The following is a 27281-nucleotide window of genomic DNA, read 5'->3' as shown; positions in this document are numbered from 1 at the left end:
CCCACACGCAACCCAAGCCGCGCGCTGGGGAGATCCCGGAGCCAGCGCCAAATCCTTAGGACAAAAATGTCCGGGCGCGTCACGGGACGGCCGCCTCCGGGCCGCACGCCCGGCGCCGGCCGCACGCGCTGCCTCTGCGCCCAGGAGCCGCGCCGCGACCCGGAGCCGGGAGCACGGACGCCGGGCGGCGCCGGCCGGAGAGGGCGCCGTTCCACCCGGGACTCACCGTCAGCTCGGCCGCCGCAGCGGGGAGGCAAGGGGCGGGAAGGGGGAGACACAATATGGCAGAGCACCGCAGCTGCTCTCGGCAGCTTCCAGCAGCCGCCTCCGGGAAGACGCGGCAACGAGCAGGCAGCGGCAGCTGCGGTGGCGGCCGCGGCAGCACCACATCCCCCTCCCGCGGGCTTCCTCCCTCTCCCTCCGCCCTTTCCCCCGCTGCCATGGCAACGCGGCGCCAAGGAGATTAGCCCCGCCCCTCCCTCCCGTTCCTGCCTCCCGCAGCTTCTCGGGAAGGGTGCTCCGCCCGCCCCTTCCCGTCCCCTCCCACCTCCTGCCGAAGGGCCGAGCCCCGGAGCCGGAGGCTGCCCGCAACGGTGGGTGGGAAAGAAAGGGGATGCGGTGTCCGGAAGGGCGGGGCTCGCACGGAAGATCGGGCGGAGACGGGGTGGGCCAGTGTGGGTTTCGGGCCGAGCCGAGGCCGGGGAAGGCGGGAAAAAGGAAAGGCCTCGCCCGTCCCGGGAAGGACCTATCGGAGTGCGGCAGGGCGCGGCGCGGCCGCTGACTGGCCGAGGAGGCGCGGGGGCGGGGCGAGCGGGGCGGGGCGAGGGGGCGGTCCGGGCGCGCCGGCCCTCGCGGCCGGGGCGAGGCTGTTGCGACAGTCCCGCCGCCCGGCTCCCGTGGGGTCCCCGGCGCCTTCCGCCATTGGCCGGGCTTTCTGAAGGCGCTTCAGAGGCCGTGGAGCCTTCCCGGAAACTCAGAGCAGCGTTACCCTCGCTGACTGAAGTTTCATGTGGAGACTGAGTTCGGCGTGTTTGGGGGGGGAGACTTGGAATCAGAACCCAAACTCAATGAGCGTGTCGCTCGCGGCGCGCACAGGAAGCGCCGGGGGGGCCGAGCCCCTCCCGCGCGTCACACCGTAATGCTGGCGGCGCAGCCAGGTGAAATACGGGCGTGCTCGGGGACGTCGGAGCCTCGGGCAAAGGTAGAATAACTTAATATAAATTGCTCCACTTGGGATGTTCTTTCTGATTTCTATTATTTGCTAAGTCTGCCAGCCCTGTCCTAACTTACAAATTCCCCCTTTACAGATAAGGAAACTGAGGCTTAGAAAAATAACCTGCCAGATAAAAAGTAAATGGCAGGACTAAGGCTCCATTTTACTATCCTTATGAAACGGATCATTAAATCTCTGAATATCTATGTCCAGATCTTTAAAAACTGGAGTAGTGATACCTACCTCACACCTCTGTTGGAAGGATTAAAAGAAAAGGTGTGTGAAAAAGGCCTGGGCAGTGACTAACGCACAGCAGGGGCTAAGGGAAGTTTATTTCTTCCCAACCAGGCGTGCTGACTGGGCCTGGCTGTGCCAGGCTGGGGTGTAAGCGAGCTTGAGGGGAACAGGCTGCCCCTGACCGCAGCGCAGGGTGTGGGGATGACAGATACCGGGGGACTGATAGGCATCGGGATGTATAAAAACAAAGGCGGAGGTCTCGCCCCTCATTCCACGAATGACAGCACTGCATTCATGATTTGTCCAGACTCGTCCACTAGTTCCACTTTTTTTTTTTTCTTAATGTATATTGATTTCAGAGAGAGGAAAGGACGGGGGGAGAGAGAGAAACCTCAATGATGAGAGAGTCATTGATGGGCTGCCTCCGGCAACCCGGGCATGTGCCCTGACCGGGAATGAACCCCGATCTGGATCCTAGGTCGATGCTCAACTGCTGAGCCACGCCCGGCCCGGCTTGCTTTTTTATTTTTGCTTTTTCTTTGTTTAAATATATCCACTTGTTTTTCATTACACGGTCCTGAAGAGCCTCACAGCTGCACTCAGGGTGAGAGACCACGAGGCAGACAGACAGTACACTTCAGCTGGAGCAAGAGTTACTTCATTTTTCCCCTTCAGATCAGTCACTGTCGCCCTCTCCTGTGGACAAACGGAAGGAAGTTCCTGGAGGAAGAGTGTGGTAGGAAGGGAGCAGGGGAAACAAGGAAGGAAAGACTGAGAAGGTGGCTTCTGGAGAACCACAGCCTCCTCAGGCCTCAGCCTTGTTTTCATGTCTGCTGGCCGCTGTAATAACAGTGGCCACTAAAGTAATCTAGGTCCTCATCTTCTTATGGATTATTGTACTAATATCTTACTTGTATATTGAACTTTAGTTCCTATTTTTCCTTGTAATCTATTTTTAACTCCAGTGGCCAAACAGTCCCTCGCAACTCTAGAAGAACAACGGGATTCGAGAGCTGGAAGTTATACATTCTTTAGAGGTATATCATCCAGGAGCCAAATCTGTCGTGGGTGAGAAAACAAGTCCATAATGAGTCGACTGCCTCCCCATCCACAAAGTTCTCTGTACGCATCCTTTCTACTCCCTGGTTCACCTCAGAGAGGCTGAGCCGTTTAAATGGTCTCCGTGGGTGAGGTTCAGGCCTCTTAGGAAATCCACCACTTAGTTTAGAGTCCAGGGACACTGTATACTTAGAGGCTTTTTTAGAGGACTTTGAACACCTACCAAGGAAAAGCTCTGATTAAAAATAATGATGATTCAGAGTGAATAGCTTTTCCCAGGAGTTTATAATAGTAAAAAGGCTAGGAAACAAGAACATAACTCTTTAGGAAAAGGAGGATCCTGGCACTTAAGATCTCTTGCAAAGCTATATTATTTTTCCAAAATACTTTAGAAGAACACATTCAATAATAAACTTTATTAGAAAACAAATGCATTAGAAAATATATTGTTTAAAATGCTCTCATGTTTAGGCTGAAAAGTGATAGGAACTCAAATATACCTGTGTAGAAGTTAAATGTACTTAACAAAAGACATATTTAACAAAAGGCTTTTTTGATCGTGAATTGATGATTCTAAAAATAATCAGTTTACCAATGAATCTAGACGTTAAGTCCGTTGAGATCAATGACCATGCCTTTCTCATCTTTGTAATTAAATTCTTAGAACAGCTTTTGGAATAGAGGTGATGTTCAATTCTTGTATTCTTATCAGTAAAACTATTCTTGTTAGTGAAAGAAGTAATTTTCCTCAAATTACATGATACCTGGACTACCATAAAACATTCCTAAGTATTGATCAGCTACCTGCGCTAAAAAAGTAGAATTGTGAATGAAAGTTTAATTTTGTTTTCTTTAAAGATTTTTTTCATTGCACTTTTTATCTTTTTTTTTTTTTAAATATATCTTTATTGATTTCAGAGAGCGGAAAGGAGAGGGAGAGGGAGAGGGAGAGACAGAAACATCAATGATAGGAGAGTCATTGATCAAGCCCGAAACCCAGGCATGTGCCCTGACCGGGAATCGAACCCCGATCGCCTGGATCCCAGGTTGACGCTCAACTGCTGAGCCACGCCCGGTCGGGCTTCATTGCACTTTTTAAAAGCTACTACCTATATTTAATAATATCTACATTTCTAAAATTCCTGGTATTGGCAGTAATATGGATCAATCCTCCTACTGAGTACAATAGAAAAACTCGACAAAATATAAAAAATATCTCAAAGGCATCAGGCAGCTTACAAAATAGGAAGTACCGTGATCTGAGGAACGATGGAAGCCCAGGGGGTCCGTTTATCCATTCCCTAGAGGGTTGCTGAGAAGATGAGCAGAGATGGGGGATGGTGATTAGAGTTCAGGGTGTGCTAAGGGGTTTGGGGCGGGGGAGGACTCTGTTGACGCCCCATTGCTTTGGACTGGGAATCCAAATGGATACATCCTAGAAGTGAAGGGGGCTACATCTATTTTAAATCATTTCAATTCCAAGATTGGATTCAGGTAATTCCTTTGAGTTTATGCCCCCAAGCACTTGACGGAAGCAAACTAAAATTCTTTGTGGAGGAAAGTAATATCATTTCTATAAACAGTTTCACAAATACAATGTCTAGTATGTAATAAAAAATAGTCACCCAGGGAAACAAGAAAAACATAGCAGAAACAAAAGAGAACAAAAACAGACCCCCAAAGGGATTTGGATAGTGAAATGATCAAACACAGATTTAAAAATAACAAATGCTTCCTATGGGTACATAAATAAAACATAAGATTAAAAATTTAGGCAGATAACTAGACACCTAAAGAAATAATCAGATGAAATTTTAGAACCAATAAATTGCAGGCTGGAGACCCAGGGAAGAGTTGCAGTTTGAGTCCAAAGGCAGTTTTCTGGCAGAATTCCTTCTTGCTCAGGGTAGGGCAGTGTTTGTTCTATTAAAGTCTTCAACTAATTGGATGAGACCCACTCATATTATGGAGGGTAATCTGCTTTACACAAAGTCCATTGATTTAAATAACAATCTTATGCAAATATACATTCATAGAAACATCTAGAATAATGTTTGAACAAACAGCCAAGTTGACACAAAATTAATCATCACACTATGCAACTTTCAATCTAAAAGGTGGATAAAAGAGATATAATAATAAAAAGTAATCAATCTAAATGCAAGATAGGAGAAATAGGATATATAACAAGCAAGACAAATAGAAAGTACTTAATGTGGTAGATTTAAACCCAAATATATCCCTAGTTACATTAAATGAAAACATCCTAATTTAATGAAAAAGATGATTTTGGTTACCAATTGCTACGTAACAAACTACTCCAAAATTTGGTAACTTTAAACTACCATTATTTTACTATATTTCATGAATTTTGTGGGTCAGGAATTTGGATAGGAAACCAAAGGGATGGCTCATCTCATCTCTGGGTGATGACTGTGGAGTGTGAAATGTCCTAGATAGCAATTTTTTTGTTTGTTAATCCTCACTTGAGGATATTTTTTCCATTGTTTTTCAGAGAGTGAAAGGGAGGGAAGGAGGTGGGGAGAGAGAGAGGAACATCGATGTGAGATAGACTCAACTTGTTGCCTCCCACACGTGGGGCGGACGGGGAGCGAAACCACCACCTTTTGGTGGGCAGGCTGATGCTCCAACCACTTGGCAGCACTGGCCAGGATCCTAGATAACTTATTTACTCTCAGGTTTGGCACCTCAGCTAGGATGGCTTCAATGGTGGGGATTAGTTGGACCAACTTGACTGGGTCATATGTGTGGCTCCTTCATTCTCACTGTTGATTGGGTTCTTTGGTTTTTGTTCAAGTAGTTCCATGACTTTCTCTTCTCCACATAGTCTCTCCAGGGAGATAGGCAGACTTTTTACATGCAAGCTCAGGTTTCTAAGAAGACTTGGAACTAGCATATTGTTACTTTTGCCACATCTGTTTGATAAAGCAAAATACATGTCCTTCCCAGAGTCAAGGGGAGGGAACTATGTAAGGGTGTAAATATTAGGAGGTATGATAAACTTGGAGCTACCAATCCATTTAACCAGCTAGCACAAATTGTGACAATAGACCAAAAAAAAAAAAAATCAAAATTCATCTACATGCTGTTTATAAGAGATATATCCGGAACATAAAAATGCAGAAAGGGGTTGGAAAAATCCCAAACCATGTAATATTATCAAAAGAAAGCTAGAATAGCCATATTAATATCCGACTAAGTAGACTCTAAGACAAAAATCACTACTAGAGATGAAGAGAGACTCTTCATAATGATAAAGATTTAATTTGCCAGGAAGATAAAAAATTCCAACTTTTATTACCTAATAACACACTACATAAAGCAAAAATTACAGCACTACAAGGAGGAATACAAAATTGACAATTTTAGCAGGAGATGTTAATATATCCAGTTACTAAAAAATAGGCAGACAGAAAATTCAGTAAGAATATAGGTTTGAACAACACTGATAGCAAAGTTAAGTGTAAAGGCATATTAAGTACATGACTATAGTCCTTTACATGTGAACAAATTTATCAGTTTATATTATTGCTGTTTTGGCTCATGAAATTGGAAGGGACATCTGAGGATCCTGAGCCTTCAGGCTGGTGAAAACCTATCCCTATTTTACAGATATAATATTTACCATACGTGCCTTTACCTTATTCATTAAATAAACATCAAATTCCTACAATGTGCCAGGCTCTGTACTTAGCAGAGATAGAAACTGTAGTTAAAACTGTAGACAAACAAATCATAAAATATAATGTGGTATTATTATAAGTGCAGTGATAGAGCTTTACATGAGGAGCAATGGGAACCAAGTACTAACTCAGCCACAGGAGATGATGCCTGAGCAAAGTGTGATGAAAGAAAAGACTGTGGAAGAGAAGTGGCAATGTGGGGGTGGAGCGTGGAACCACACCTGGCAAAGCCTAGCTATCTGAGAGCATGACTGTTCACAAGAGAATTGCCAGTCGTTTGGAATGTCTGAAGTATAAAAGGTTGCTGGAGTTAAGAGTTATCTGGTTGCAAGAAACAGAAACTCATGCCAGTTGGCTAAAATAAAGGAGGAACGAATATAAAAATAGGCAGGGATTATGTGAGACACAACTGTGGGAAGCACAGCTAGCATTACAAGAAGTCTTGTTCCCCCTTTCTCTTTCTCAATGTCTGATCTCTAGTTTTAGCTTTTCTTTGTATGTCTGCTTCATTTCCTCTGCAGACTAGTTTCTCCACTCACTTATCTGCTTGCATGTGGGCTATTACTGCTGTCCCAAATGGTGGCCCCAGCTCTCCACATCTGGCCACCACCATTTACCCAACTTTCTGGCTTAGCAACCTACAGTTATTACTTAACTGAGTCTCAGGATCCCAATTCCATATTCCCAGGAGCTGTAATCTGACTGGTACAGTTTCAACAGGCATGTAGATCAGGGGTCAGCGAACTATGGTCTGGGGGTAGGGGGATGGGCAATCTAGCCTGCTTTCCACTTTTCTAAGTCAAGTTTTTATGGACAGCATTCATTTACATATTATCTATGGCTGCTTTGGCATTACAAGGACAGAGCTGAGTAATTGTGACAGAGAACCTATGGACTACAAAGCTGAAAATATTTGCTATCTAGATCTTTACAGAAAAGTTAGTTGACCCCTGTATTACACAGTTGGATGTGGAGACATAGGGTTGCAGAAAGGCTTAGTGGTGGTCAGTTTTGGTAACTGAAGCTCTGAGAGTATTTTGCAGAAAAGGGGTAACGTGGGAAAAAGGCAGCTGAGGAAGTATTTTGAGAAAGGAACCGTTTGAAAAATAATAGTCTCAAGCATGCACTAAATTTTGTATACAACGGGTGAAAGAGTGCAAGACAGTTACTTCTTAATCTGGAGAAGTTCATTAAGATGCTAATTTAGGAGAGTGTGTCACCCTTACTACCTTTAAATAACTCACTTGTGGCAAATTTCCCAGACCCTGCACAGTTTGCTCTTGCTGAGATGAACTGGCTGAGGTACAATGTTCACTTTACAAAAAAGATTTTTAAATACGTGTCCAGAAGGTTAAATGTTATTTATCTTTCAAAACAGAGAGAGAAAAGAGGATCTGAGAGAATGAGAAAGATAGATGGAAAGACAGAGGCAGATAAATTGAGATTTGGGGAGATGAAATTTAGAATTTACATTTGGTAAACTTAAGATCATTGTGGAGAAAATCTTTCATAAGCAGTCTTTGGTTGAATAGAAAAATGATTTGAGTTGTAAAACCCCTAGAGATCCTTCTAGTCCTTGCCACTCAGCACATTAGCATCACCAGGGAGTTTATTAGAAATGCAAAATCCCAGGCCCTACCCCAGGCCCACTGAATAAGAATCTGCATTTTTAAAGATCCCACAGGTGATTCATATACACATTAAAGTATGAGAAATTAAAGCACTGAATTAGAATAGTAGTTTTTAGAGCCTTCAAAGTAGAACAGTTGTGGGGTTATCTTGTTTGAATGAAATCTTACCTGGACCCCAACTCTATTAAACAGATCAAAGTGGACCTGCTCTGATTGAAGATAGGCAGATGCTGAAAGGCAGAGAAGGGCTGGAAAAACCTACACATTTGCATCCAGTGTTCCTCAAGGAATATAGTTTGAAAACCATTGATCTAACAGAATGAGCAGAAGTAATACCAGAATCTTCAGGACCAGCATTTGTCAAACTCCCAGGTCCTCTTCTACTTCCACCTCACTGAGAACTTCTACTACAATGAATCCCCGTTAGTGATAAGATATGTTCTGCCTTTAGAGAGTTGGAATTGTTAAAGACTTGGAAATCACTGTTCTAGATCCCTTCTCTCAGCTTAAAGATGGGGAAACGGGCTCAGAATGTGACCAATGAAACTCCATTAAAATGCAGGCACATTTAAAACTATACATATTGCTAACAAAAGAAGCTGCTGTATACTAAATGTTTGTGTCTCCTCAAAATTCAAATGTTGAAATTTAATGCCCAATGTGATGGTATTGGGATGTAGGACCTTTGAGGAGTTATTAGGTCATGAGAGTGGAGCCTTAAGGGTGGGATTAGTGGCTTTATAAAAGAGATGCCATAGAGCTCCCCCACCCCTTCTACCATGTGAGCTTATAGCAAAGAGATGGCAGTCTATGAACTAAGAATTGGGTTCTCATCAGATACCAAATTGTTGGACTTTCCAGTCTCTAGAACTGTGAGAAATACATATGTGTTGTTTATAAGCCACTTAGTCTATGGTATTTTGTTATAGCAGCCTGAATGGACTAAGACAGAGGCCAACCTAAAGCTTCAATAATTCTTCGGGACTAAAGGGGTTCATAGCAGGAATTCCCAAGATGTACTGCTTTTGCATATGAGTTATTTTGAGCTGAAGGCAGTTGTGACCCTGTGGGCTCACAAGAAACTTTTACCTTGCCTTGAAGTTTGGGGACTTACCCATAATAAGGGTTATCACCAGAAATAACTTTTTATGACATATCTATATGGTAGGGCAAACTTGTAATTACTGAACATCTGCTCTTATGATCTTGCTAATGACTTTTCTCCACTCAGAAGCCCCAAAGTACTCAGAATGCCATATATACCTCATTTTAACTTTCAGTCTCTGAACCTCTCATGTATATGGGATCTCTGACTCTCTCATGTATATGGGGTTCCCATACATAGGTATGTAATTGTATGGTGGTTCTCATAAGTTTGTCTCATTTGGTTATTAGACTAGCTGGAAGAACCTAGAAGGGTAGAGGAAATTATCATCTTTCCTCACAGGACAAGAAAGTGCTAAAATTCCATATCCCTTCACTGGTCTTTCCCTACTTAGCAATCAAGTGGAGACTGTCTGTGCAGTTCTTTTGGGTTTTTAAAATTTATTTTTAAATTTATCTTTATTGTTGAAAGTATTACAAGTGTCCCATTTTTTCTCCCCAATTGACCCCCTCCACTTAACTCCCACTTCTCCCCAGGCCTTCACCCCGTTATTGACTGTGTCCATGGGTTATGCATATAACTTCTTTGGTTAATCTCTTCCCACCTTCCACCCCCCTTCCCTCTTCCCTCTGAAATTTAATCATCTGTTGCATGCATCAATGTCTCTGGATCTATTTAGTTCATCAGATTCTTTTGTTCATTAGCTTCTTCTTAAAGAAGGCCCTTCAACATTTCCTGTAGTGCTGGTCTGGTGGTGATGAACTCCTTACCTTTTTCTTATCTGAGAAGCTCTTTATCTGACCTTCAGTTCTAAATGATAGCTTTGCTGGGTAGAGCAATCTTGGTTGTAGTTCCATCTTTTTCATCACTTTGAATATTTCTTGCCACTCCCTTCAGGCCTGCAAAGTTTCTGTTGAGAAATCAGCTGACAGTCATATGGGTGCTCCCTTGTAGGTAACTGTTTTTCTCTTGCTGCTTTTAAGATTCTCTCTTTGTCTTTAACCTTTGGCATTTTAATTATGATGTGTCTTGCTGTGGGCCTCTTTGGGTTCCTCTTGTTTGGGACCCTCTGTGCTTCCTGGACTTGTAAGCCTATTTCTTTCCCCAGGTAGGGGAAGTTTTCTGTCATTTTTTCAAATAGGTTTTCAATTTCTTGTTCTCTTTCTTGTCCTTCTGGCACCCCAACAATACGAATGTTGGGCCTCTTGAAGTTGTCCCAGAGGCTCCTTACACTATCTTCACATTCCTGGATTCTTTTTCTTTTTGCTCTTCTGGTTGGGTGTTTTTTGTTTGCTCATGTTCCAAATTGTTGATTTGATTCTCAGTGTCCTCTATTCTACTGTTGATTCCCTGTAAATTATTATTCATTTCAGTTTGTGTAGCCTTCATTTAAAATTGGTACTTTATTACGTCATTGATTTTCTCAGTTGTTTTTGTAATAATATGCTTGAGTATCCTTATAAACAAAATTCTGAACTCTGTATCTGTTAGCTTGCTTGGATTTATTTCATTTAGTTTCTCTTCTAGAGATTTCTTCTGTTCTTCCCTTTGTGACGTGTTTCTTTGCCTCCACATTTTGGCTGCTTTCTGGGGTTTGTTTCTATGTATTAGGTAGAGCTGCTATGTCTCCTGGAATTAGTAGAGTGGCTTTGTGTAGTAGGTGTCCTGTAGGGTCCAGTGGCTCAGCCTCCCCAGTCACCTGAGCTGGGCCTTCTAGGTGCTCCCCTGTGTGGGCTGTGTGCACTGTCCTGTTATAGTTGAGCCTTGGTTGCTTTTGGCACCACTGGGAGGAATTCATCCCCCGGCCAATCAGCTGTGAGGACCAGCTGCAACTACAGCCAAAGAGCTGCTGTGCTGGAGACACCCCTGTGGAGCAGGATTTACTTCAGTGGGGCTTTGGTGTTCACCAAGTGCACCCCTTGAGTGTGTCACTCCTGGATGTGGTAGGGCTGTAATCCATCATAGTTGAGTGTGACCACAAGGTGCACTGTCTCTGGGGCCTCCCAGGAGGTGCAAAGTCAGCCTGTGCCAGTGCCTTGCCCAGGGCCACCCAGCATGAGCTACACAGCAAACCGTAGTTGGCTGCTACTTGTGCTGGGCTTGGCATTGTCCAGGAGAGGCCAAGCTATGAGCCAGTGCAGGCTGCCGCTAGTGCCAGGCCTGGGGCCACTTATCAAGCTGTATGGGGCACGCTGCTGCTTGTTTGAGAGATTTTAGTAAAGTCCTAAGCATGAGGCCTGAGAGGCAACTTGCATAGAAAAGCCCCTGGAAATGGCCTGGATGAGCTGCAGGTGGGGAGGGGCGGGGCCTCCGGGCATCACCGGGCGGGGCCAAAGGTGTGAGTCAGGTGCTGGCGATTCAAATATGGCGCCTGCCTGCCGGCTGTGTGTGGGGAGGACTCGCCAAAGGAGCCATGAACTCCGCCAGCCCTTCTGCCTGGGAGAAAGCCGCCCCTCCAACTCTTGCCCCAACTTCAGGCAGGTTAGTTCCTCCCTGAGTGTCCCGGGTCCTTTCCGGCTGCTGCCCGGCGCTGGGCTCAGAGGGAGCGGGTCCGAGTGAGTCTGTGCGAGGGCCCTTCATGAGGAGCTGCTGGGGCTCCCGTAGCCTCTGCATCCCTCAGGGACAGTCTCCGCTGGTTTTCACAGCCCAGAGTTGTGGGGACGTCTCTTCCTGGCCCTGGAGCCCGGGGCTGGTGCCTTCTGTGGGGCTGGAACCCTCACTCCTCCAGAAAACCCCCACCGCTGAGATTCCCTCCCGGGTTTAACCCGCGGCACTGGGTGTGGGCCCGCGGCCGAGTCTCTGGGATTCAGCCCCGATCCGCCCGCATCTCTGCCCCTCCTACCGCTCTCGGTGCTGCTTCAGCTCCCTGGTTGTAGGGCTTCTGTTCAGCCAGATTTCAGGAGGCTCTGAGTGATGGTGGTTCTGTATTTCAGTTGTAATTTTGATGTGGTTGCGGGAGGCGGCGGGTACCGCGGTTACCTATGCCGCCATCTTGTTTCCTCCTGTGCAGCTTTTAAAAGCACTAGACTTAGAGAGACTCAGGTTTGAGTCCTGGCTCCCCTGCTTACTAGGCCAGGCAAAATATCTCACTATTTTCTTAACCTCTTCATGTCTAAAATGAAGATAATTTCAGCCTCAGAGGGGTGCTGTGATGCAAATGTATGTGAAACAGTTTAGCACATGGCCTGGTGAATAAGTGCTCAATAAATGTTAGCTACTATTAATATTATTTTCAAGTGAACAATGACTAGACAGTCAACCTGCTTCAATTTAGAAATTGCCTAAAAGAATTACCCATGTGAAGCTAGAGAAGATTGTTTTCTTCTCCACTGCTACTGCTAGAAGACTAAAATAAATTATATTTGCAGCAATAGGCTATCTAGTAAATACAGTTTATTCAGAATTAAATACTGCAGTTGTGAAAATGTTTTTTTATAAATGAGGTAAAGGTTTAGGGAAGACAGTGAGTATAAAGGAGATTCCAAATTATATTATAGCAAATTCCACTTTGTTTTCCATGGTAGTATTGCATTTAGAGTCAGACATTTTTAATAGCTGTGGCTTCAATCTTTCTTTCTTTTTTTAATCCTCACTCAAAGATATGCTTTTATTGATTTTTAGAGAGAAAGGAAGGGAGAGAGAGAGTGGAAAAACCCCCACACATCGATTTGAGGGAGAAACATTGATTGGCAGCCTTTCCACATGTGCCCCTACCAGGGATCGGACCCGCAACCTAGGTATATGCCCTGATGGGAATCAAACCCACAACCTTTCAGTGCATGGGATGACACTCAAACCAACTGAGCCACACTGACAAGGGCTACTGCTCTTTGTTTTCAATTTCTTCTTCATGCTATGTCAAAACTCCCAAATGTCCTAAATACAACTGTGTTTTAAGCTGATGGGCACATTTTCTCACCCAAGAATCCATGCTGCCTATATTGTTTAATATATACTTGTTCCATTTCCACTCCCTTTCTAGTTCTTAGTCATACTCAGTCTATACAAAGAACAGAACTTTTGTGTTCAAATATCCATTATTTTTAGGACTGTCTGGTCTTACATGTTGGCCAAGAGGCATTCATCCTCAGACCAGTAATCTAGGTTGGGACTATTACAGTAAAGAATGCAGAGAATAGGAGTAGCGGTGCATAGATGAAAATGTGGGAGTTGGCCCCTCAATGGGAAAATGTTGAACTCTGTTACCCCTCCCCCCATGGGACAAGAGGAAGATGAACAGGGGGTATTAATAAAGTTGTGTGATATAGGGTGTAGCTTATAAAACTCTCCCTTGTCTCCTTTACAAAATCTTAAGTAGAATATACATTGCTTATAAATATTTTAGGGATGGATTTTCTTTTATATACTAGAATATATTCTGACTCCTATTTCAAGGCTGTCATGGGGCAAAAATGTAACCAAGAGAAGTTTTGGAAGAGGGACCATAAATGTGACCAAAATTTTCATTCTTGGAGTCCTCCTTTTGGGTTAGGAATCTGCCTTCCAAAATAGCTGTTTTAAATATATAAATGTTGCCTACAAAGGGAGAAATTGGTAGGGCCCATCCCATCTTTCATTAACACACTCACTGAGGTTAGTTAGCTTCTTTAATAAATAGTGACAAAGCATTGAGAGAAAAGGCAAAAGGAAAGTATTCATAGTTAGAATGGAACAGGAGTTTTAGAAATGTTGGAGGCAAAGTATACTCCCAACAGGGTTAAATAGCCATTGGTACCACAGTGTGTGCCCTGGCAGTGGGGTGAGGGCACAGTTAAAGGTGTTGCTCATTTGTGTGAGAGGTGGGATCCTGTTCAACTCAATTGCATCACATTTTTTGCTTAATTATTATTCTTAGCCTAAGGTTTTATTATCATGGATTCGTTATCTCCCTTTGTCCTTTAATTTCCAGTGAAGATTTTGGTCTCATTTAAGCAAGTTCTTAACAACTAAAACAGTTTAGAGTCCTGTTCTTTTTCATTGATGAGGTATATATAATATAAGGCAGATTATTAAGCCATGAGTAGGGAGATAAAGAAATAAGCACAGAAAATACTAGAAGATCCTAGTTTTCTCTTTAAATAAAGTCCTAGTTTGGAAACAACATACTAATGAACAATAAACAGTGGTAATTAAGAGACAAGCAAACCTCAAATGACTTTGGGATGATTGGGGAAAGCTTTAAGGCCTTAGGAAAAAATGGGATTTGACTGGACATTGAAGATTGGTGAGGATTACTAAATGGAGTGTGGGAGAGGAAGAAGAAATGACATTCCATTCCAGGTAGTAGAAGAAATGTATAGTTTCCTGTAACTGGAGACCTAAAAGCCTCTAAATATTAGACATATAATTGTCTGTATTTCATGTTGACTAAAAATCCTTTTAAAATTTTGAGTATTTTGTACACAGTGTTTTTCATCTTTATTTTAATCAAAGTTGTATAATGTTTTTGGAAGAATTACCTTTATTAATTTCACTGCTTGACACTGTAATTTGATTTGAATCCTGCCAGCAATAGTTTTTTCATCTAAAAAGGTATTTCAACACAGACATAAACATTTACCCATAAGTATATACAGGTATTTGTGATTTCATTTTTGGCAAGCTCTGAAAGTAACAATAGTTCTATAGGCAGGACTGGCTTTATAGGCATGTGACCAGTACAGTCCCATAGGGCCTGTTGCTCCGAAGAACCTGCTTTTGAGGTATAATGTCCAGTCTCCTCTTAAAATGTTTAATAATTTTATTTTTGATTTTGTGTTTTGTTAAGTGAAGTTTGATGGAAAAATGGAGCATATCATGGGGGCTTAGAGCCTTAGTTCACATGTAGTTCCACCTCCTGCCATCTGCCTGCCTCCCGGACGGGTTCTCAGCTGCTGGTTCCCACATGCCCTGGCACCCCAAGCCCTGCCTGGCCTTCCCCTTTGCCCCTGTCCATAGTGACAACCAAGTCACCGAGAAGTAAGGGGAGGTTGCGCCCTGACAGCACCCTCTGCCTCCGTCAAGGACAAGGGCAAGGGCCAGGGTTGGGGTCAGGCGAGTAAACCCAGCAACACCTTGGGTCAGGGCATGGTGATGGCCACCCCTGTGCTGGGCTGGCTGTTCCGCAGTGCATTTGGTGGATGTCTTGGCAGAGAAGAGCTCTCACCCACCCAATCTAGGTACTAGGTCCCTCCCAGTGTGGAGGTTCCAATCTTCTGGGGGTTGCCTGCCTGCCATAAGTTAGGGCAGCAGGCATGGGAAGGGAGAATAACTTCCTGCCCCTGCTCAGAGCATAGTCTGCAGGTCCTGCAGCTGACAGCAGTGAGTGCACAGTCTTGGAATGGGGCGCCGGGGCACCTGTGGGCGGCCGCACTTACCCTGAAAGTATCCTCGTGCAAGGGAGCAATAAAAAACACCATGATGAGCTGAGAGTGAGAAGAATAAAAAATGTTTTATATCTTGTTATCTTTAACATAGCAGTATGTTGGCACTTTTTCTGCTTTTGAACAAGGCACCACGTTTTCACTTTTCCTGTACATAATATGGCTGGTCCTAGCTATAGGCATTCTACTTCTTTTTCTTTCTAAGTAACAGACTATAACATCCCAAGTGGTGATAAGTCTTCCATTAGTGAAAATAAGCCAACTTTTACAACACATAGCATTATTAATCTTCAATTACCTTTGATGGGTTTAGCAAAGGTGAAGCAATTTTTCCCATACCCATAAGAATTGCTGTACCATTAAATTCAGTTTATTATATGATTTAAAATTAATAAGCAGGGAAGAAAATTTAGTATTTGTCAGTAAAACTCCATTTTAAATTCTAGTAATTTCTGGATGTTTTGATATCCAGCAATCATGATAAAAAGCATTGCTTATGTCTAGACATTATATTACATAGGAGAATTTATTTTTGGTTCTGAGACAGTCAAGTCAAGCATTAAAAATATCAAATCTTTGAAATATGGGTGTTTTTTTCCTGATATGATTGCTGTCTCTTCTTGTGTTGGAGAAGTGGTATAGCTTGCTAGAAAGAACCCAGGATTCTGAGTTACAAGAAGAAAATGGTCAAGTTATTTAATTTTTCTGGCTCTTAATTCTATCGTTTTTAAATGAAGACCTTCCACTAACTAGAAAATTTCTCAGGTGCCTTCCAACCCTGGAGTTCAATGAAATTTAAGTAGCATGCTTTAAACACATACACACACACACACACACACACACACACACACACTTATGCATGGGTGTGGACACACTTTATTTGAATGACTACTACTACTACTATTAAACTATCTTTAATAATTATGGGAGTAGAAACCTACTAAATTTGATCAAGTAAAATTTCCTTTTGAGAAGTTGTATCATGTAGAACAAGAATGTATAAAATACATATAAATGAACATTAAAAATAACTACAGCCCAGCCAGGCGTGGCTCAGCGGTTGAGTGTCTGCCGAGGATCCAGGCGATCGGGGTTTGATTCCCGGTCAGGGCACGTGCCCGGGTTGCGGATTAGGCAGCCGATCAATGACTCTCTCATCGATGTTTCTCTCTCTCTCTCACCCTCTCCTTTCCTCTGTCTGAAATCAATAAAGATATATTTTTAAAAAATAATAATAACTACAAAACAAATACCACCCAGACTGTGAAATAGAACACTGTCTTATTAGGCCCTTGTTTGCCTCTCCGAAAACATCTCCCTCTTTCCCCTCCAGAAGTAACTACTTTTTTGAGACAATCATTCTCTTATTATTTTACCATCTATATAAGTGTCATTAAATAATGTTATTTTAAAAGGAGTTGCATTATAAAAATATTATTTCATAGTCCACAAAGAAACAGAAAACAACAGAACTGCAGGGAGGACAGGAATCTATACTCTCAGTATCAAGATTTTAGAGCTCTTCCCTCTTGTGCTCCAGCATTAATATGTCTCTGCTACCAAAGTATTAAGATAGAAAATTTGATTGGCTGAGATGGCTAGTTTCTCCTTAGTCAGATGTCCACCTTTGATCTAATCAACTGTGGCTAGGGAGAATGCAGTGTGGTAGAAACAAGGCAGCCACAGCAGTCCCAGTCAGGACTTATTCAAAGGTTACATACTGTTCAGGTAATAGCTAGATACAATGTATAATTCAGCCAGTAATGATGTCTGAACAAGTCTGAACTATCATTGGCTTTATTTTCTCATCAGCAAAGACTGCTTTTCATATTCTTTAAAACAAACAAACAAACAAACACCAGATCTCTAAGAGAAAAAAATGTCAACCTTAATTCAGTTAATTTGACAAATAACTTTCCCTTTTTATATACTGGGCCCTAATTTGCTGTCTGTGTTGCCACTTAATTGAGAAATGTATTGAACTTCACCCATTGCTGCTCTGCATTGAGTTTCTGCTCTCTGACCAGGCCCATATCTTCCTTTCCCAAACCAATTAAGAAGCTAATTTGCCACGAGCTCAATAACGAATATGTCATGGAATTTTGAAATGCATTCTTTTCTGTTTACCATATGGTTGTAAACATAAATTTTGCAGTAGAGGGAGGGATGCAAGAAAGAGAGAAAGGAAAGAAGCCATAATCTTTTTATTTTGTATTTTTTTGTTTTGTTTTTTTAAATACTCACCTGAGGATATTTTTTCCATTGCTTTTTAGAGAGAGTGGAAGGGGGGGGGAGAGAGAGAAACATCAATGTGAGAGAGACACATTGATTGGTTGCCTACACGCACACCAACTGGGGCTGGGGATTGAACCCACAACCCTTTGGTGCACAGGCTGACACTCTAACCACTAAACACACTGGCCAGGGTGCCATAGTCTTTTTATAACCTAATCTTAGGAGTGACATTCCACCACATTCTGTTTATTAGGAGAAAGTCACTAGGTCTAGTCCACACTCGGTGGGAAGGAATAGTTTCTTCAATTAAGTTTATTTCTCCAACATACTATAGTCTGATTTAAAATATTACTGAATGGCATAGGTGATAGATTGAACACTTTTATTTAAGATAAGAAAGTGCTTTAATCAAGAAAATGGTTAAAAAACACAAAACAACCAAAGTTGTATTTGGAGCTGAAAGAATAAGATAGGCCACGTGAGCTTGGTGCCATAAAAATAGTCCTTTGAGACATGTATGTGAATGTTTATAGCAATAATATTCATAAGAGCCCAAACAATCCAAATGTCTATCAACTGGTGAATGGATAAACAAAGTGCAGTGTATTAGTTATCTGTTGCTATGACCAAATCACCCCAAAATGTAGACTAAAAACAACATACATTTGTTTTGCACTGTTCCTGTGGGTGAGTAATCGGACTGTGCTTATTTAGGTAATTCTGGCTTAGTCTCTCCTAAGGTTGCTGTCAAGGTGCTGGCCAAGGCTGTAGTCTCATCTGAAGATTGGACTGCAGAGGAGGGGTTATTTGCTTTCATGCTCATTCATGTGGGGTTAACAGGCCTCAGGTTCTCAGGGGCTGTTGTCTAGAAACATCAGTTCCTTGCCATGTGGGTCTCTCTACAGGGATGCTCTTCATATGGCAGCTCAGAGAGAGGGATTCAAGAAAGAGAGAAAGAATGAGAGCCCCCAGGATAGAAGCCATAGTCTTTTTATAATCTAATCTTAGGAGTGACACCCCACCACATTCTACTCATTAGGAGCAAGTCACTGGGTTCAGCCCACACTCAGTAGGAAGGAATTATACAAGGTCATGAATACCAGTGCAGGGATCATTGAGGACCATCTTAGAAGCTGCCAACCAATGTGGTATATTCATACAATGGTACTTTTCAGCAATGAAAAGGAACTAGCTAGAGAGATACTACAAATGGACGAATCTCAGAAACATGAGGCTAAGTGAAAGAAGTCAGACATAAAATACCACATGCCATATGAGTCTATTATTGGACATTTTGAAAAGGCAAAACTATAGAACAGAAAGCAGATCAATGGCTACTTAGGGCTTGGGATAGGAGTGGGGGAACGGGGAATTTGGGGTAGGGGGTGATGAACGTTCTAAAACAAAATTGTAGTAATGGTTGCACAATTCTAAATTTTTAGTAAATAATGTTTACTAAAAATTATTAAGTTGGACACTAATAAAAAAGATGGCATGGGATACAAAACAACTGGCTTGTACTTTTTAAAAAAATGTATCATGAAAGGCAGAGGAATTGTGTCAGATTAAAAGAAGCTAAAGTAGCTTGGCAACCAGCTGCAACACAAGATCCTGGGTTGGATCCTGAATATGGGGCGGAGGACCTGGGAAAGCTGCCATAAGAACATTATTGGGAATATTGGAGAAATTATGAATTGTAGGTTAGATAATAGTATTGTATCAATATTAAATTTTCCAAATAATTGTCTTATGGAAAATGCCCTTAAACTTAATAAATATGTGCTATTTAGGGGTAACGTTGCACATTTTCTGCAACTACCTCTCAACTAATTCAGAAAAAATAATGTGTATAAAGAATATGGAGGAGAGTGAATGTAGTTAATTGTTAATGTTTGATGAATCTGGGTGAAGGGTGTATGGAAACTCTTTGTATTGTCCTCACAACTCTTTGGTAAGTTTAAAATTATTTCGAAATAAAAAGTTTTCAAAAAATAAATCTTTGAACAAAATTCTCCCTCTGTTCCTTAGCTTCCAGCCAGGATCAAACACAACTACCAACACAAATAGAAAAACCAACTGGAGAAAAAACCAAAAAAAATGATTTTTTACTTATTTCTTGTCAGGTACTGTTTTTCTTTGTTTTATTTAATTCTTGTAAGACTCTTAGAGTGCTGGTTCTTGACCTCATCTACACATTACAATCACCTAGGGAGTTTTTAAAACTCCCTATACCCTGGCAACAACCACACTGATGAATTTAGAAGCCCTGGGCGGTGGAACCTAGTCATCATTATGTTTAAAGTTATCTCGGTGATTCATTGTGCAGCCAAGGTTGAGACCACTGCCTTGCACCTAAAACTTTATTATATTGCCCTTTTACAATGGTCAAAGTTGAGGTCCAAGGAGATTCAGCAACTTGTTCATGGTTATGTAGCTTGTGGAAGTGGCAGAAAGGGTAAAGGTGGACATGGTCACACAGAAAAGGTGGGATGACCGTGTGACCCCATTTTGGAGCTCTGTTCACCACACTTCTTGGCCTCTTGGGTCTTCAACTGGCTTTTCCTGAACCTGGCCTGCAGGCAACTAGCTGAGCTGGATGCTGCAAAATACAATCTGACCTGCTTTGGATGTTAAGGTACTTATAAACTGACATGAGCGTATGAAAGCGAGTAAATATTTAAAATGTTATAAAAGTGCATAGGTGCTTTGTGAAAGGGTGAAATCATCTGATGGAAGTAAATTCAATCAAGAAAGGCTTTTTTCTTAAATGATTAAGATGTTGCAGGTGGCTGGAAAGGTGCTGGGTGTTAGACTAGACCTGGGTTCAGCAACCTGGGTACTTGAAAGAATTCAGAGCCAAGACCCCAATGATAAGAGAACATTTATTTGGTAAGTCACAGAGGTAGAAAAAGTAATTCTTAGAAGAAATGGGCTTAGGAAGAAAGTTATAGTGGTAAAGAAAGGGCCCTGGGAACTTGAGAGTGAGGAAGCTAATGGTAACACCCCTTGGGGACAGGGAGGTGGAGGGAGGGAGAAGGGAAGGAGATCCCGCTAGGTCCTCCGCCCTAAGGGTTTTAAGGGTGGAAATCGTAGGGGAGGTCCCAAGGGAAGATCTCAATAGAATATTGAGCAGCTTTCCATGTTTGTCATTTCAGGGTCTAGGTCTCCACTAATTGACTGGTCGGCACCAGGGCAGGGGGTCATTATCCAATGGAGCTGGTCCTGAGGTCAGCCATGAGGTCACTGGTCTGGTTTTGTTGCTTTTCTGGGTCTAGAGCTGAACTACAACTGAGGCCTAGATGTTATCTCTAGAGAGAAAAGGTCAGGGGGTCCAAACCACAGGACCAGCAATATGCTAGGAGAGGAAAGGCCACCCTGGGATCGAGGTTCCACCCTGCAATTGTCTGTTGCTAGGCACCTGGGGCTTTCCACCCTGATGACCTTCAGTACCTTGCCCTTCGTCTTTGCTCTGCTCCTGTCTGACCACCTACCACAAAGAGACGGTGACATCACTAAACATTCCTTCTTGTGAAAACATATCTCCTTTCAACCTCTTTTCCCAACTATTTTCCTCCTTGCTCCTTCTTAAATTTTTCTCAACCAGACAAAACAGACCTAAAGTTTTAAAATTATGAAATAATAAATCTTGAAAAGGTTTCACTCCAAATTTAGAATAATTAAATGCTTTCTTTAAGCCAAGTTTCTTAATAACTTATAAATCATTAGGAAGAATTATGTCTCATTTTAGCTTTGTTTGTCTATTAATTTTTCATATTGCTGAATAGATAATGTTCATGTAATAAATCTTAATTGTTTTCCCAATTTTTCTCCTAGCTTTCCCAAACATTTAGAAATGAACCTTTTTAAGTGCCATTTAAGCCAAAGCAGAGGAAATTTGACCCACAGTTTATCACTTGGCTCATTAGCATACTAATATGACTACAATTTGCATTTGACTAAGGGTTTGTTCTTTCACCCCTAGTAATCTTATTGGCGGAATATCACAGTTTTTGGTTGATTTTTAAAACAAATTGTCTATCTACACTAGGGAAAACAGGTGCTATTGATACAAGAAGCTTGGAAGTGAATTAATTGCCCTGAAACAATCCATGTTGGTTTAGCCCTTAGGCAGTGTTATTTACACAGCTCTCGCAAATGTTTAATTCACATTGGCATTTAAGCAAAATCAACCCTAAAACATTTCTCACACTTCCTAATGAATGATTCCTTTTTCCTTAGTCTCAGGTTACTTAGGTCCTGCCGTGATTTAGGATGGCTCTACTTGGATAACTGAAAGTGGTTGAGGCTTTCCAATAGTTTTTTCAGGTAACTAGTTCAGAAAGAATCAGCCCTTTTCTAGCCACTTATAGTGCAAAGCATTTACTTTGATGTGGATACACATAGGAAGGAAATTAACTGGACAGTGTTGATGGCAGCCTCCCTGGTATCGAGACTTTTATTATTAAAAATGTAATTAAGTATTTTAAGTAATAACAAGGCCCACAGTAAAAAGCATACTCACTGTATAGAGAGGCAGGATATCTCTGGTATAATGACGCCATTGACTTTTGTATGAGCTATAGACTGAATATTTGCTTCCCATAAGTTCACATGCTGAAACCTAAACAGCAAAAAGATTGTGGTTTATAAAACAGAAACTGGGTCCTCACCAGGCACCAAATCTGCCACTTCCTTGATCTTGGAATTTCCAGCCTCCAGACTGTGCGAAATAAATTTCTGTTGTTTAAGCTACACAGGTTATGGTGTTCTGTTATAGCAGCCCAAATAGACTAGGACAGACTGTATACCAGGTGCACCAGTATAAGGAGAGGATAGGTAGATAGGTAGATAGATATTTCATTGGACAGTAATATAAATATAATATGTATAGCAGGTCCTCGAATAACATCTTTTCATTCAGCATTGTTTTGTTACAACGTTGATGAGTAAAGGTCGGTTCCCAGAGGGACCAGTCTCTGTGGAGTTTGCACATTCGCCCCGTGTTTGCATGGTTTTTCTCCCAGTGCTCAAGTTTCCTCTCACATCCCAAAGATGTGCACATTAGGTAACTGGCAATCTAAATCGTCCCAGCATGAGTGAGCCTGGGGGCAATGTGAGAGCACCCTGCAACGGAAGGGTGTCCTGTGTAGGGTTGGTTCCCGCAGTGTATCCTGAACTGGAACAAGTGGGCTGAAAATAGTTATCTTACTTGTTTTTATTCATCTTTCTTACATGTATGTATAGCTTACATTTATTTCAGTGTTTAATATTAGAAGTGTTTTGGGTCTTTATTTAGATGTTTGATGGTGTTTTTGTGGCCAGAAATGTGCTGTAGGAACTTAACTCTTGTTTATATCAATTAGCCTGTGGTAAAATTGGTTTTGTTGTACATCATTTCCCTTAAAGTCGTAGTTTCCAAGAACCCATTGACAACATTGAGAACTTTGTGTGTGTGTGCGTGTGCTCGCGCGCACATGTAGTGGGGGTTTAGAATGAGTCACCCCAAGATGTGCCTCTGTGGTATGCACATTGTTTTGAGCTAAGACCAACTTTAGCCCTGGGCTCAAGAGAAACTTCTGCTCTTCCCTGAACTGCCTAGAACTTGAATTAGGGGCCTTGCCAATAATAAGAGATCATCAGAGATAACCTCTTTTGACCTATCTATAGAGCCAGAGAAAACTTCTATTTACTAAATATCTGCTCTTCTTATCATCCTACCATCAGGACCCTTTGCAACTCCCAAGGCAATTTACTTTATCCCTAGCTCGGAATGTTATATATACCCACGTTCCCCTGCCGTCTCTAACCTTCTCCTGTATGTGGGATCTCTGACTCTCTCATGTATCTGGGGTTCCTAGACATATGTATGTATTAAATTTGGTTATTTTCTTTTACTAATCTGTCTCATGTCTATTTGATTATTAGACCAGTCAAAAGAAACTTGAGGGTAGAGGAAAGTTTCTTCTGCCCTCAGTATAATATATATTTGTCAAAGAGAAACATTTTTTTCTACTTAGGAGACATCAAATACTCATTTGGTCCCTCAGCTCAACTGGTAAGATTGTCTTTTCTCTGTCCTGGGACAAAGTGCCAAAATATCTCTTGCAGTGGAGAAGGGACCTACAATACCTGTCAATTAGAAGTCCAAAATAATTAATTGGTAGAGGTAAAATTTATGGAACGCTGACAAGGTGGATATTATCTTTTGTGTGGGCTGTGGTGGAGGTCTTTTAGTCACACAGGTGACTTTGTACTGCATCTCTACTTAGGAAAAAGTACCTGACCGTAATTCAGGGGGTGGGAGGAGAATAAAAGAGGGGTGACACTAATAGTTACCAAGCACCTAATCTATGCAGGACACCATGATAAACACATTTAATCTACGTTATCCTGTTTAATTCTCTTTATTTAGAAGTTTGGTGGTGTTTTTGTGTCCAGAAATAAGCTCTAGGAACTTAGCAACCATAAGAGAGAGGGCTGATTTCTCTACCTGACAAACCTTGGAGTTATATTAAGTTGCCTAATGTAACACAGTAAAGTGATAGAGCAATTTTATGGGCTCCAAAGCCTGCTTTCTTTTTACTACACCATGCTGCTGTCAAATGTAAGAAGGTTCAATAAAACCTGATAAGAAAATAAAGCTGAATATTTGATATTCTGTTGAGGGAAACACAATAAGGTTTGGGGGTTAATATGGCAAAAAGAATATATTGCTCAGGACATGGGAGGAGAAGACAAAAGGGTAGCTAGAAATATAGAACAGGAGAATCCAGACTTCTCACAGACCCAGGACTAAGAATAGAATGTGCTTTGGTAACTGAGCAGACTGAAAACTCTCAGGATACATTTCTTCTAAGTTGAACAAAGATAAGCTGTGAACCTGTATATACTGACCTATATGTAGCTATCGTTTTCAAAAAATCATTACTTATAGTGCCTTTAAGAAGATTAGCCTAAGTGTGGATATCATTGAAAATTTACAAAGAGGAGGAATGTAAGAGAAAAGTGGGGCCCGGCTGGGCGTGGCTCAGCGGTTGAGCGTCGACCTAGGATCCAGGCGATCGGGGTTCAATTCCCGGTCAGGGCACATGCCCAGTTGCGGGCTCGATCAGTGACTCTCTCATCATTGATGTTTCTGTCTCTCTCTCTCCCTCTCCTTTCCTCTCTCTGAAATCAATAAAGATATGTGTGTTGTTGTTTTAAAAAAAAAAAGAAAAAGAAAAGTGGGAGTGAGCATGAGGGCATTTCTCTAGAGTATATACAGGGGAATGAAATTATTAGAGCAATGGGTGTGTGGATCTGCATGTTAACTGGATATTACCAAAGTGAGAGAGGATAGCTGTTTCTAGGAAATCATTCCAGGAATATGACCTGATCTCTCTATGGAAGGAAAATGAAACTGCCTTCACTCCATTAACAATTCACCAACCTCATCAAGACCCCATAATGAATGTGGCACTGGATTCTGGAAGATGCTAATATCCTCAGAGTGGTTCCTACCTTTGAGGAGCAGATCATATAATGTGGAGCCAGAGCATGGACTCCTGAAACACTATATATACCTTCTGGTGATGAGAATATGTGAAGAACTGCCTTGGGAGCTCAGGGACAGGAAAACGTGAAGAACCTTTGATAAGGTTCTTTTGAGGGATCTGGCAAGGCCTAGAAGGACAGGAAGGTGAGAGAAATTAGGCTGGGGCAGATATGAGAGGGAAAGAGAGCCTGGTGGGAATATCCAGGCATGGGTCTTCTGAGCTCTGATACATACAGGTGACATACTTACTATATGCATCTGATACATGTATGAATGTTGGCTTGTATATGTTTCTTTACAGTTAAAGAGTACATTGCAGTTTCTGGACCTGGTGGAGCAGAAGGCTCCTCCACAACAAAGAATGAAAGGTTCAGCTCAAGGAGCCCAAGAGCCAGTATGACTACCTAAGGCTGTTGGTCAAGCTTTACCGGTTTCTGGCCAGATGAACCAACTCCACCTTCAACCAAGTGGTGCTGAAGAGGTTGTGCATGATTCACACCAACCATCCAACTCTGTCCCTTTCCTGGATGATCTGGAAGATGAAGCTTCCTAGCAGGGAGGGCAAAACTGCTGTGGTTGTAGGGACTATAACCAATGGCATGTGTGTGCAGGAGAGGCCCAAACTGAAGGTGTGTGCTCTTCTTGTGAGAAGTCCCAACCAGAGCTATACCCTTAAGTCTGGGGGCGAGATCCTCACCTTTGATCAACTGGCCCTGGACTTCCCTAAGGGCTGCGGCATCATTCTGCTTTCTGGTCCTTGCAAGGGCCAAGGGGTGTCCAGGTATTTCAGCAAGGCTCCAGGAACTCCTCACAGCCACACCAAACCTTACATACACTCCAAGGGCAGGAAGTACCAGCACACAAGAGGCAGACGGGCCAGCTGTGGCTACAAAAATTAACCCCAGATCCTACCTTGTTATTAGGAAAATTTTTGATGCTGAAAAAAAGAAGAGTACATTACACATATTACTGGTAGGAGTGTAAATTAATACAGCCACTTTGAAGAGCCATCTGGTAATATCCAGGTAACTTGCACCCTTTGTTTCAGTGATTTTATTCCTAGGTATATATCCTTGGGAAATTCCTCCTCATGCCTTCAAGGGAACATGAATAGAATGGTTATTGCATGTTTTTAACAACAAGATATTAGAATTAATTTACATATCAACCCATAGGAAAATGAATAAATTGTGGCATATTCATCCACTGGAATATCAATGATACAATGATAAAATCAATGAAGTGGAGCTATATACATCAGCATGAATAAATTTCAAAAACAATGATGAGGGCCCAGCTGATGTGGCTCAGTGGTTGAGCACTGACCTATGATCCAGGTGATCACGGTTAGATTCCTGGTCAGGGCACATGCCTGGGTTGTGGACTCAATCCCCAGTGGGGGGCATGCAGGAGGCAGCCCATTAATGCCTTGCACATCACTGATGTTTCTATCTCTCCCTCTCCCTCTCCCTCTCCCTCTCCCTCTCCCTCTCCCTCTCCCTCTCCCTCTCCCTCTCCCTCTCCCTCTCCCTCTCCCTCTCCCTCTCCCTCTCCCTCTCCCTCTCCCTCTCCCTTCCTCTCCCTGAAATCAATAAAAGATATATATATATTTAAAAAACAATGATGAGGGATAAAAGCAAATTGCAGAGGAATGTATTCAGAATGATGTTTATATAAAGTTTTGAAAACATGCATAACAGTCTTATATCACACATATGTAGTGAAAGTATACCACAATACAGTTACCCCTCTGTTTCTGTGGAGGACTGGTTCTGGGACCTCCTGAAAATACCAAAATCTGTAGATGCTCAAGACCCTTATGTGAAATGGTGTAGAACAGTGTATACAGTTGACCCTCAGCATCCATGGGTGCCCAACAGCAGATCAAAAATAGTTTTTGATCCATGGTTAGTTGAATCTTTGGATGCAAAATGCAGGGATATGGAGGGCCAACTGTATATTTATTGAAGAAAATGTGTGTATAAGTGGACCTATGCACTTCAAACCCATGTTGTTCAAGGGTCAACTATACTACATATCATTTATTATGTGGTAAAAAATAAAAATAAAATTTATAACAGTAGTAACCCTGACCATGACAAAGTTGAATACAACTGGGAAGGGGCCTTCAACAGTTTGTGTAATATTTTATTTTTTAAACTGTATAATGGGTATATTGGTGCTTATTTTGTCAATCTCAA

The 27281-nt window shown here is 42.1% G+C and overlaps 1 protein-coding gene and 1 pseudogene across 3 annotated transcripts in view; one reads left to right on the top strand and one right to left on the bottom strand.

The window, feature by feature from the left end:
* The window catches only part of FOXN2 (forkhead box N2), a 42568-nt gene extending 42000 nt beyond the window's left edge, over positions 1–568 (bottom strand). Inside the window, exon 1 of one of the 2 annotated variants that reach the window (XM_081156910.1) lies at positions 548–568. The gene's annotated coding sequence lies outside the window, so the exon portion shown is untranslated. Of the gene's footprint in view, positions 1–226; positions 420–547 lie in introns of those variants that run through there. The other variant, XM_081156907.1, reaches the window with a different exon arrangement.
* LOC308566012 (large ribosomal subunit protein eL18 pseudogene) lies at positions 67–26523 on the top strand (annotated as a pseudogene). Its single transcript has 2 exons — positions 67–366; positions 25449–26523. The product of its transcript is annotated as a large ribosomal subunit protein eL18 pseudogene (transcript).
* The last annotated feature ends 758 nt before the right edge of the window (positions 26524–27281 follow it).

This window comes from Miniopterus schreibersii, assembly GCF_964146895.1.
Source record: "Miniopterus schreibersii genome assembly, chromosome: 13".
Classification (NCBI taxonomy): Eukaryota; Metazoa; Chordata; class Mammalia; order Chiroptera; family Miniopteridae; genus Miniopterus; species Miniopterus schreibersii.
The sequence above is the reverse complement of the archived record's forward strand: the minus strand, read 5'-3'. Positions and strand labels throughout refer to the sequence as shown.